Raw genomic sequence first — 9,677 nt, 5'->3', positions numbered from 1 at the left:
AATTGAATCTCCTCATCAAATAATGCTAGTGATACTAATTTTCGTTGTACTTGGCACATCACCACCACAAATGCATTTGAGTTTGGATCTCTATTTGTCTTTCCTTCCAACCTATTGTCAACACATGTATCACATCCATATCCCTGCAATAAACTTGAAATAAAGGTTATTGTGTTCTCAGTGTCTTCTCCATCTTTCTTTTTTTCACGAAGATCAAAACACAATTCTTCATTCTCATTTTCAATATTTTTTTCATGCTTTTCTTCGTTTTTGCTCAAACTTTCCCGCTCTTTATTTACACACTCATCTCTACAAACTTTTACATTATCACTCATTTCTTTTCAGCTCTCATCACATGACAAGGAAATAGCTGTCAAATGCTCAACCTCCTTTTGCTGCAATCTTTCTTCAATTTGTTTGGCATGGTATAGAAAACTAAACAAACACTTGCACCCACAAGGAAGCAATTGTGCAATTTCTTTTCTAACACCATACATAAATCTATTCTTGGTAATTACAGTTGGTTCAATCACTCCATCTTGGATCATCAAGTCTCTTAACTTGTCATAGAATTCTTCTACAGTGAGTGATCCTTGTTGAAGTATATTTAACTCAAAAGACTCCATGGATAAAGTGAAACAATGGACAATAAACTAGAAAAACACAGGGAAAGGTAAACAAATCTGGACAGATTTTAAAGTAACGTTGAAGAAATTTCTGAAATTTTAAGGATGATAGTTGGACACAATTTTTTTTTTTGTATCTTTTCTCTTTTGACTTTTGTAATGCAAAAAGAAAGAAAAATATATATAACAATCAATACACTTTTAACACTACTGAAACACAAAGCAATTTCTGGCAGCAAGTCACCAAAATCTGGATGTAACTTCAGAAAATTTCTGGGAAATATTGGCTAATGTTTTGGACTGGAAATTTTCATGGATTAAGGTATTATGAGTAAAAAATCTCCACAAAAATTTCAGGGAAAAGTAAGACACAGAAGTATTTTTTTTGGAATTTTCAATCTGACTGCGCAAGCTGGGAAACTTTTGGGCAGTGAGTATTAATCAAGCAACTGGTGTTAATTGGCAAAGAATTAATCAAGGAAATTTGATATAGAGACACTAAACTCATTAAGGATCATGTAAAAAATCAAGCAATTGTTTTTGGGACCAGTTTGGGGAGCTAAACAGGGAACACACGAAACAAGAAAAATTCTGGAAACAATTGAATCAAGGATTGACTACTAACTGTAAAGGAAAATAAATTAGGGTATGATTTGAAACCTCTAGGACGTGAATAAGACAAACTTGGCTCTGATACCAAATGATATGAATTCTCCACAATTTTCTTCAATTGAGCCTCTAGAGACGTCAGTAGGTTGCAGTAGTCCAGTTGTTAGAGTATTTGTTGCTTTCTTGAGACGTTGGCTGGCCTTTGTTAATACCGTAGATGAATGGGACAATATCTTTTTGGTTTTTTTTGGAATAGTATTCGTATCACACGAAAGGAAAGATAGGTTGAAGCTTGGCGTCATGCACAATCACAACACAAAACTCACGGCTTCAATAGAAACTCAATAAAACTCATGAGTTTAAAGTATAAGACTGAAATCACTCTTCATTGTTCATCTTTTTCAAAAATACCAGGCTTTGAGAGTTATATATCTCTCTTAACGTGGCAAAAGAAAATGGCAAAAAACTGCCTTACAAGCTAGAGAAAAATAAGGGGTTTGGCGTAACAAATCCCTATAATCCCTACATATTAGCATCATGATCCCTACATATTAGCATTTAAATATGGATGGTAGCTGACTAAGGAGGTTAAATCTAATTAGCATCCTAGGCTGCTAACTATCATAATAAATGGGCTAAAGCCTAGGGTCTAAACTGGGCTAAGTTTTATTTCTTCCATAACAGTTTTAGCCTTGTATCGCTCTTGAAAATAATCATCAGGAGGGTTGTGATACTGCTTGGAGTAATTGGTTTGCTTATGCAGATGTATTTTCTCAAATTGTGCTTTCGATAAAGGTTCGGGATAATCAAACCAATCCTCCTCAGATGGTCCACTCCATCTGTTGCCATACATAGGTCTCTTGAATGACCTGTTACATCCATTGTTCAGATTTCCTTGTGGAGGATCCTTTCTTATATTTTTAGAACGATACTGCCTCTGATTAACATTCGGTCTTACCCTTGATTGATTATTCCTCGTAGGCTGAGCCCTTTGATGGTATAGATTAGACCTATTACCTCTTGGTCCATTCCAATTGACATTCTTGTGCCTAGGATTGCATTTCAAGGAATTTTCGTTCCTGGGATCCACAGTTCATTGTATAGCCTTTCCTTTCGGTTGGCTTGTTGACTGTGGTATGTCACCATTGTTAACCCTGGTCATTGGCTCAGACACTTGTGTGGGGCCTTGAACAAAAGCAGATTCAAAACTCTCACGAGAGTAAACATTTGTGGGTTTGTTCAAGACGACATGTGAAGAGGAGCTGAGGTCATAACCAATTCCGGTTCTTTCCCCATGCGGTTTTGATCCATTCACCATTCAGTCCATTAGATTGGACGAATTATTGAACGAATCAAGAACCTCACGCAATTGTTGCTCTCTCTTCTCTCTTTCTGTACACTGCTCTTTATGATATAGAACTTGCTTTTCGAGCTGATCTTTTACAATGGCTAGCTTAATGTTCTCTATTCGAACTTGCCTTAGCTCATTGTGACTGATCAATAGTCGAGAGTTCTCCTCTTTTAATTTAGACTGTGTGCTATTTATGATGGTAAATTTCCTCATCATTTCACTGACTGATTCATTGGAATTTTGGTCACTGGTTGAGCTAGTTTCTATTGAAAGGAAAGAAGAGGACTGAGAGTCTACCTCATCATCTTGAGCCATGAGGCATATTTCACTTGTTTTTTCTTCCTCACCGAACAGACATAGCAGCCCCTTTTCTTCTTCAGTGCTATCATCATCTGAACTCGAACTTGAGGAACTGCTCCCGGTTTCTATGTTTTCAGTCGTTTCATTTACAACCATGGCTTTTCTTCTTCTTTCGTTTCTTGAGTTCGATGACTCTAGTTTGTCACTTCTTTTGACGAACTGATTGGTTTCATTTGATGAGTTTTTTTTTTACACCAGTGTCCTGATGCTTGCTAACCATTCGATGTGGACAATTTGCTTTGAAATGTCCAGGCTTTCGATAGTTGTAGCACAGCATCTGTGAGTCCGTTTCTTGTCTGGATGGCTGTGGAGATCTTTCGTTTTGTCTCCGGTTTGATGGTCGTTGAAAGTCTTGGAAGTTGTTCTTTCGCATAAACCTTTTCATTTTTCTCACAAACAAAGCATATTGTTCGCCAGATAAAAAATTGCAAGAGTTAGAGTGTAACACCCCGAAATTTTAAAACTTTTGAAACTTATATAATGAAGGTAAACTCTCATTAAATCCCAAAACATAATATAATAGAGTACGGGGTGCTATGCCACACCTGGGCTAGAGAACCCAGGTGCACAGGCTAACTAACTAATATCCTCGATAATGTAAATACATAAGCATGGCACGCAGGCCGAAAGGGAAAACTATCTACTCTACGCTCCAAATCTCTAGCGCGCTCCAGTGTCTACTTCTCTGTGCCTGAAAGCCAAATATATCTGTTCAGCGAGAGATGGTGGTAACTCACTCCAACGCGTTGAAATACATTATATATATATATATATATATATATATATATATATATATATATATACATATATACATATATATATATATATATATACATATATATATATATATATATATATATATACATATATATATATATATATATATATATATATATATATATATACATATATATATATATATATATATATATACATATATATATATATATATACATATATATATATATATATATATATATATATATATATATATATATATATATACGAAAACCATTTTGAAGCAGGAAGATATATACTTAGGAGACACTAGTTTTAAAACCAAGAATAGACTCGACAGATAGGGATAAGCACATTCAACAGTTATAATCAAGCATATAGAGATACTAGCATATATCCTATGGTCACAGATTCACTTCATCTCATTCACTACAAGAAAAATCACGAATAGCGATGGAAACCTCACGACAGAACATAATCTGTTGCCATTTTGCGATGGTTTTTGCGACGGGAACGCGTTCTGTTGCGATAATGCAACGGAAATGGTGACAGAATTAAATTCCGTAGCAATTTTTGGCGCAAAGTGAGAAAAAGCTCGCGAAATCTTGGCGCCAAAATTTTGATGACGGATTTTGCGACGAAATGATGTTCTGTCGCCACATTAACGACAAAAAATGCAACGACTGATATTTCCGTCTCGATTTTGCGACAAAATTTGCGACGAGAGTTAATTCTGTTGCGATTTTTGACGCAAAGTGGGAAATACTCACGCATAATCTTATCGCCAATGAATTGACGACGGTGGATGACGATGGAAATTGCGACAATCATTTTTTCCGTCGCGAAAATATTTAATTTATTAAGTAAAGTTTATTTTCGCTACAGAATAGATGATGGAATGAATTCCGTCGCCAATATGTTAACATAGTGGCGACAGAAAATGCGACGCCATACATGAGCGTCGCGCTATGGCGATGGAATTGACAACGAAAATTAATTATGTTGCAATGTTTTGGCTAAAAGAGAGATTTTTTGTTTGAGGTTAGCGACGGAATTTGCGGCGATCATTTTTTCCGTCGTGAAGATATTTAATTTTTTAATTAAAGTTTAATTTCGCTACAGAAAAATGACGAAATCAATTCCGTCGCCAATATGTTGACATAGTGGCGATAGAAAATGCGACACCCTACATGTCTGTCGTGCTATGGCGATGGAATTGGCCACGAAAATTAATTATGTTGCAATGTTTGGCTAAAAGAGAGATTTGTCGTTTGAGGTTGGCGACAGAACTTGCGACGATCATTTTTTCCGTCGCGAAGATATTTAATTTTTTAAGTAAAGTTTATTTTCTCTACAGAATAGATGACGGAATCATTTCCGTCACCAACATGTTAACATAATGGCGATATAAAATGCGACGCCCTACATGTCCATCGCGCTATGACAATGGAATTGGCAACGTGAATTAATTATGTTGCAATGTTTGGCTAAAAGAGAGATTTGTCGTTTGAGGTTGGTGACGAAACTTGCAACGATCATTTTTTTTTCCGTTGCGTAGATATTTAATTTTTTAATTAAAGTTTATTTTCGCTATAGAATGCCCCTACCGTTATAACTTCCATTATCTTTTTTCATTATTGTCGCCATGCACTTGCATCCACCATATATATACTTATATCTTTAATTGTAATAATATATGTAAATATTATATTAGAGTAATATAATATGGAGTGAATAAATTTGATTTCATTTATACTTTAGTTAGTAAAAATTAGTTAGTTATTTTGTAAAAAATAAATATCGAACTTATAAAAATAGTTTACATTATTATTATTATTATTATTATTATTATTATTATTATTATTATTATTATTATTATCACATAAATACCTAAAATCTATAATAACAAATTATAAGAGTGTATCAAGATTAGTACTCTTGATTTATGTTAGTATTTCTATACTTATTCAGTTCTACATTAATATTATATTTTCATTCTTACCAAACAAAATTACCTTACACGGTTAAACTTCGGTTAATTTGTATTAAGTGATATCATAATTATATTTAATCATTTACCAAATTTAAAATTTGTACTTTAAAAATTATTAATCATACCATAATTATTAACCAAATTGTCAACTACACTTTTTAATATATAACAATATATATTACATCTACAACTATAAATTTTATGATTAAAAAAAATATATAAAATATTAATTTTTTTAAAAAAATTATAACAATAATTTTATCATTAAGTACTAATGTTGAGCATTTATTTTTGCACCTTATACAAAGCATAGTCCAAGCGAACCCACTTAAAATCTTTACTGAAGTATGACCGGCCATCATATTAGCAAATAAACGTATTCTTGAGCATATAAAAAATTAATACACACACACACAAATTATAACTATATATGATTTTAACATTGAGTACTAATATTGGACATTTATTTTTGCACACACACACACACACATAAACTATTACTTAATCGATTTGTTAATTCAGTTAATTAATACTTTATAACCAAAAATGTTTAGAAATCTTTAACCATTGATCGAACGGGAATATTTTGTTTAAAAGCTTATTAACTGAAATTCTTCGAAACGTTAGGCGCCCCCTAATCGGCGCCTAGGCGCCGATTTTTTATTTTATTTTTAAATTTTTTTTATTTTTTTAAATTTTTATTTAATTAAAAATAAAATTAAAAATTAAAAATTTTCAAAATTTAGTAATAAAACATAAGGTTTACATAGTTATTTCTTACAAACTATTTACGTAAGTGGTTGTAAAAGTGTTCAAAAGATTGTTTAAACTATCTAAATACATACAAAACTAAAATTAAGAGCAAAAGAAGCATTTTTTTGAGAAATTAGTGGACCAACACGCCTTCGGCGAAAAAAAAGTGATGCCTTCCCAATTCGTATCCCATCACAGACAAGCACACTTTGGTGGCGCCACATGACCAATCGCATGCCCATACATGAGGGTCAGCGCATATAGCTCTGACACGGCCCCGCAGCACCCTGCCTCGTATCGCAACACGAAGGGGTCGATCACAACCGACCGATGAACCGCAGCTCATCATAATGTTTGATCGCAACCAAACAGTGGACCGCAGCCCAAGAGTGATCATCTGACCGCAGCCAGGAATATGAACCGCAGCTCATGTAAAACGTTTGATCGCAACCAAACGGTGGACCGCAACCCAAGAGTGTAATTCTGACCGCAGCCAGCTTCTGAACCGCAGCTCAGGAATAACCAATTTGATCGCAACCAAATTGGGGTAACATGCACACATAACACATAACAAGCACATGCAACCCATATTAACACATTGGGAAAGGGGAGAAAACGTATAACGAAACCTATGCGTGGTCATCCACATACTAGGAATAATCCTAAGGGGTTCATACTTCTTTCACCTAGGCTAACGGGATAGCAATTCCACTAGCATGCAACATATATATACATATATACGACTCGTTTATCCTACGAATGGTACCCGAAACATCAAACTAGACTTTAGGCACGATGAACGGGGTCCGTTGGGACGCCACGGGGGTCGGGGAAAGATCAAACGGGGAAGCCGGAGTCCCAAGTCGGACAAATTCCAGCGGGTAGCCGGTGGGTGGTGGACCACCCGCCGGCGTTAGGTCTTCGGGCAGGGGGTGCCCGGCGGGCAGTCGCCTGCCCGCTGCCGGCGACGTCTTTCTCGGGCAGCGGGTAGGTGGTGGGTCCCCCTACCCCCACCAACCCCCCCACTAACTCTTTATCAAAATAAACGTCCCGGGATACGTTGTGGAACCCGAAACCATGCTTAGGCACTTTTAAAAGCAATTGATGACACCACGTAGGCAATTAACGGATCAAAAGAAAGAATTATATAGCACATATCCTATCATGACTTCTAAACATAATCAACACCCGAGCATGCGAAATCCCATGCAATTATATCAAGAATATCACAATACGAAATTCCCAATTTTAACCTAGGGCTCTAATCATATTCAAATCAATAAAACCATAGTTCATCTTTTAATCATCTAAACATCAAGATTCATCAAGAACATCACATAATCACTACTACACAGCAGGCTTTTAACGTCGGCTAAATTGACCTTTTAACGTCGGCTAAGATACGTAGTTGTTGCGGGCGACGTTGTAAATATTATCTATAACGTCGGCTATTTATATAGCCGACGTTATATATTATTTAAAAAAAAAAAGAAATAAAGTTTACAACGTCGGCTAATAGCATTTAGCCGACGTTGTATGGTATTTTAAAAAATAATTAAAATACTTACAACGTCGGCTAATAGCATTTAGCCGACGTTGTATGGTATTTTAAAAAATAATTAAAATACTTACAACGTCGGCTAATAGCATTTAGCCGACGTTGTAGGTATTTTAAAAATAATTTAAAACACCTACCACGTCGGCTATTAGCAATTAGCCGACGTTGTAAGTATTTTAATTATTTTTAAAATACCATACAACGTCGGCTAAATGCTATTAGCCGACGTTGTAAACTTTATTTTTTTTTAAATATATTCAACGTCGGCTATTACTTAATAGTCGACGTTGTAAGTGTTTTTTTTTTAATATACAGTTTATTTGTCCATTTATACCCAAAAACCTGCTCAAATCTACTCACAACCACAACCTAAACCTGCTCAATTTCTCACAACCACAACCACAACCTAAACCTGCTCAATTTGCACAACCACAACCAAAACCTGCTCAATTATTTCACCACAACCATAGCAAAATATGTAAAATCTAATATTTATAATGAAACAAGTAATAAAAGTAATGAATCTCACAATTTGATACTAATTAATAATACAACTTAACATTATCAAAAGCTAATATCAATTTGTTTAATTTACATACTTAACCATACATCAACAAAGAAGTCGGCCCATACATCTCTTACTTGATCAATTTCTTGTTGAGTGTAGCTCGATCTACCAACTCTCTCAACAATCTACAAAGTTGATAATTATTAAATAATTAGTAAGCTAGCATTTTTAAAATTAGAAAAAGAAAGGTATTATATTAAATTACATGCCTTATCCATTCCCGCACATGCTTCTTTGGAAAGAATTTCAAGCATGTATTTCATCACATAATATCCACATGCCGTACTTCCAACTTGTTGAGCACACTACATTTGAATTAAATTACATTTAAAATTTTATTTAATAAAAAACAATAAAATATATGTAGTTTTACAAATGTATAAAATACTTACCAAAACCTTAGTCCATTTTGGTGAACGAGTTGATCCATTGCTTCTCAACAACTTTGCTGAATTGACACACCTAAAATTATAAGAGATTAGTTTACATAAATACTTTATACTTTACTAATTATACATATTAATACTTATAAGTTCACATACTTTTCAACAATATCTTTGATGTCATCACGTGGCTGGCCTCCAATTGAATCAAACCAATAGATTTCATTAAGGTGAGGACAAATTGCCATCAACATCCAATGATCACTACAAATCAACAATATATTAGTTGTAAGTAAATATAATATATAATAAAAGTGTATTATATATAAGTTATTTTATTTTAAACAATTAAAACTTACTTTAAAATATATGGCGCTAGATAGCATTGTTTTTGGCCATATTGCATGGTGACGTTGATATACCCTGTCCGTTCATCTATAGTATTTGAAACTGGTTGAATGAAATGCGGATCTAAGAAGCCATATGTGGTCTTTGATGCCAATTCAAATTTGTCATAAAGACCCCTATTCAAAAATACAATCAATCATATATATCAGTAATATAATAAATGAATGACAAATATTATATAAACAAATATAAGTAAAGAACTTAATTATTACCTTATAAAGAACTGCAATATGGAAACATCTAACGTCTCCATCCTTAAGAAACGCATAATCTCCAATGGGTCAAGTTGTAAGCGATAGTCAACATCGCCCACAATACCACGCTCCATCT

The 9,677-nt window shown here is 34.3% G+C and overlaps 1 long non-coding RNA gene across 1 annotated transcript; it reads right to left on the bottom strand.

Annotated features, from left to right (window-relative positions):
* Nucleotides 1-8,833: 8,833 nt before the first annotated feature.
* On the bottom strand, nt 8,834-9,169 carry LOC109155216. The gene is made up of 3 exons (XR_002049876.1): nt 9,099-9,169; nt 8,949-9,018; nt 8,834-8,861 (listed from the first exon to the last, which is right to left on the bottom strand). It is a non-coding gene; the product is annotated as an uncharacterized LOC109155216 (long non-coding RNA).
* Between the last annotated feature and the right edge of the window lie 508 nt (nt 9,170-9,677).

The sequence above is a fragment of the Ipomoea nil genome, unplaced genomic scaffold (genome assembly GCF_001879475.1).
Source record: "Ipomoea nil cultivar Tokyo-kokei standard unplaced genomic scaffold, Asagao_1.1 scaffold2694, whole genome shotgun sequence".
In the NCBI taxonomy this organism is placed as follows: domain Eukaryota; kingdom Viridiplantae; phylum Streptophyta; class Magnoliopsida; order Solanales; family Convolvulaceae; genus Ipomoea; species Ipomoea nil.
Note: the sequence above shows the minus strand (reverse complement) of the source record. Positions and strands in the feature narration are given on the sequence as shown.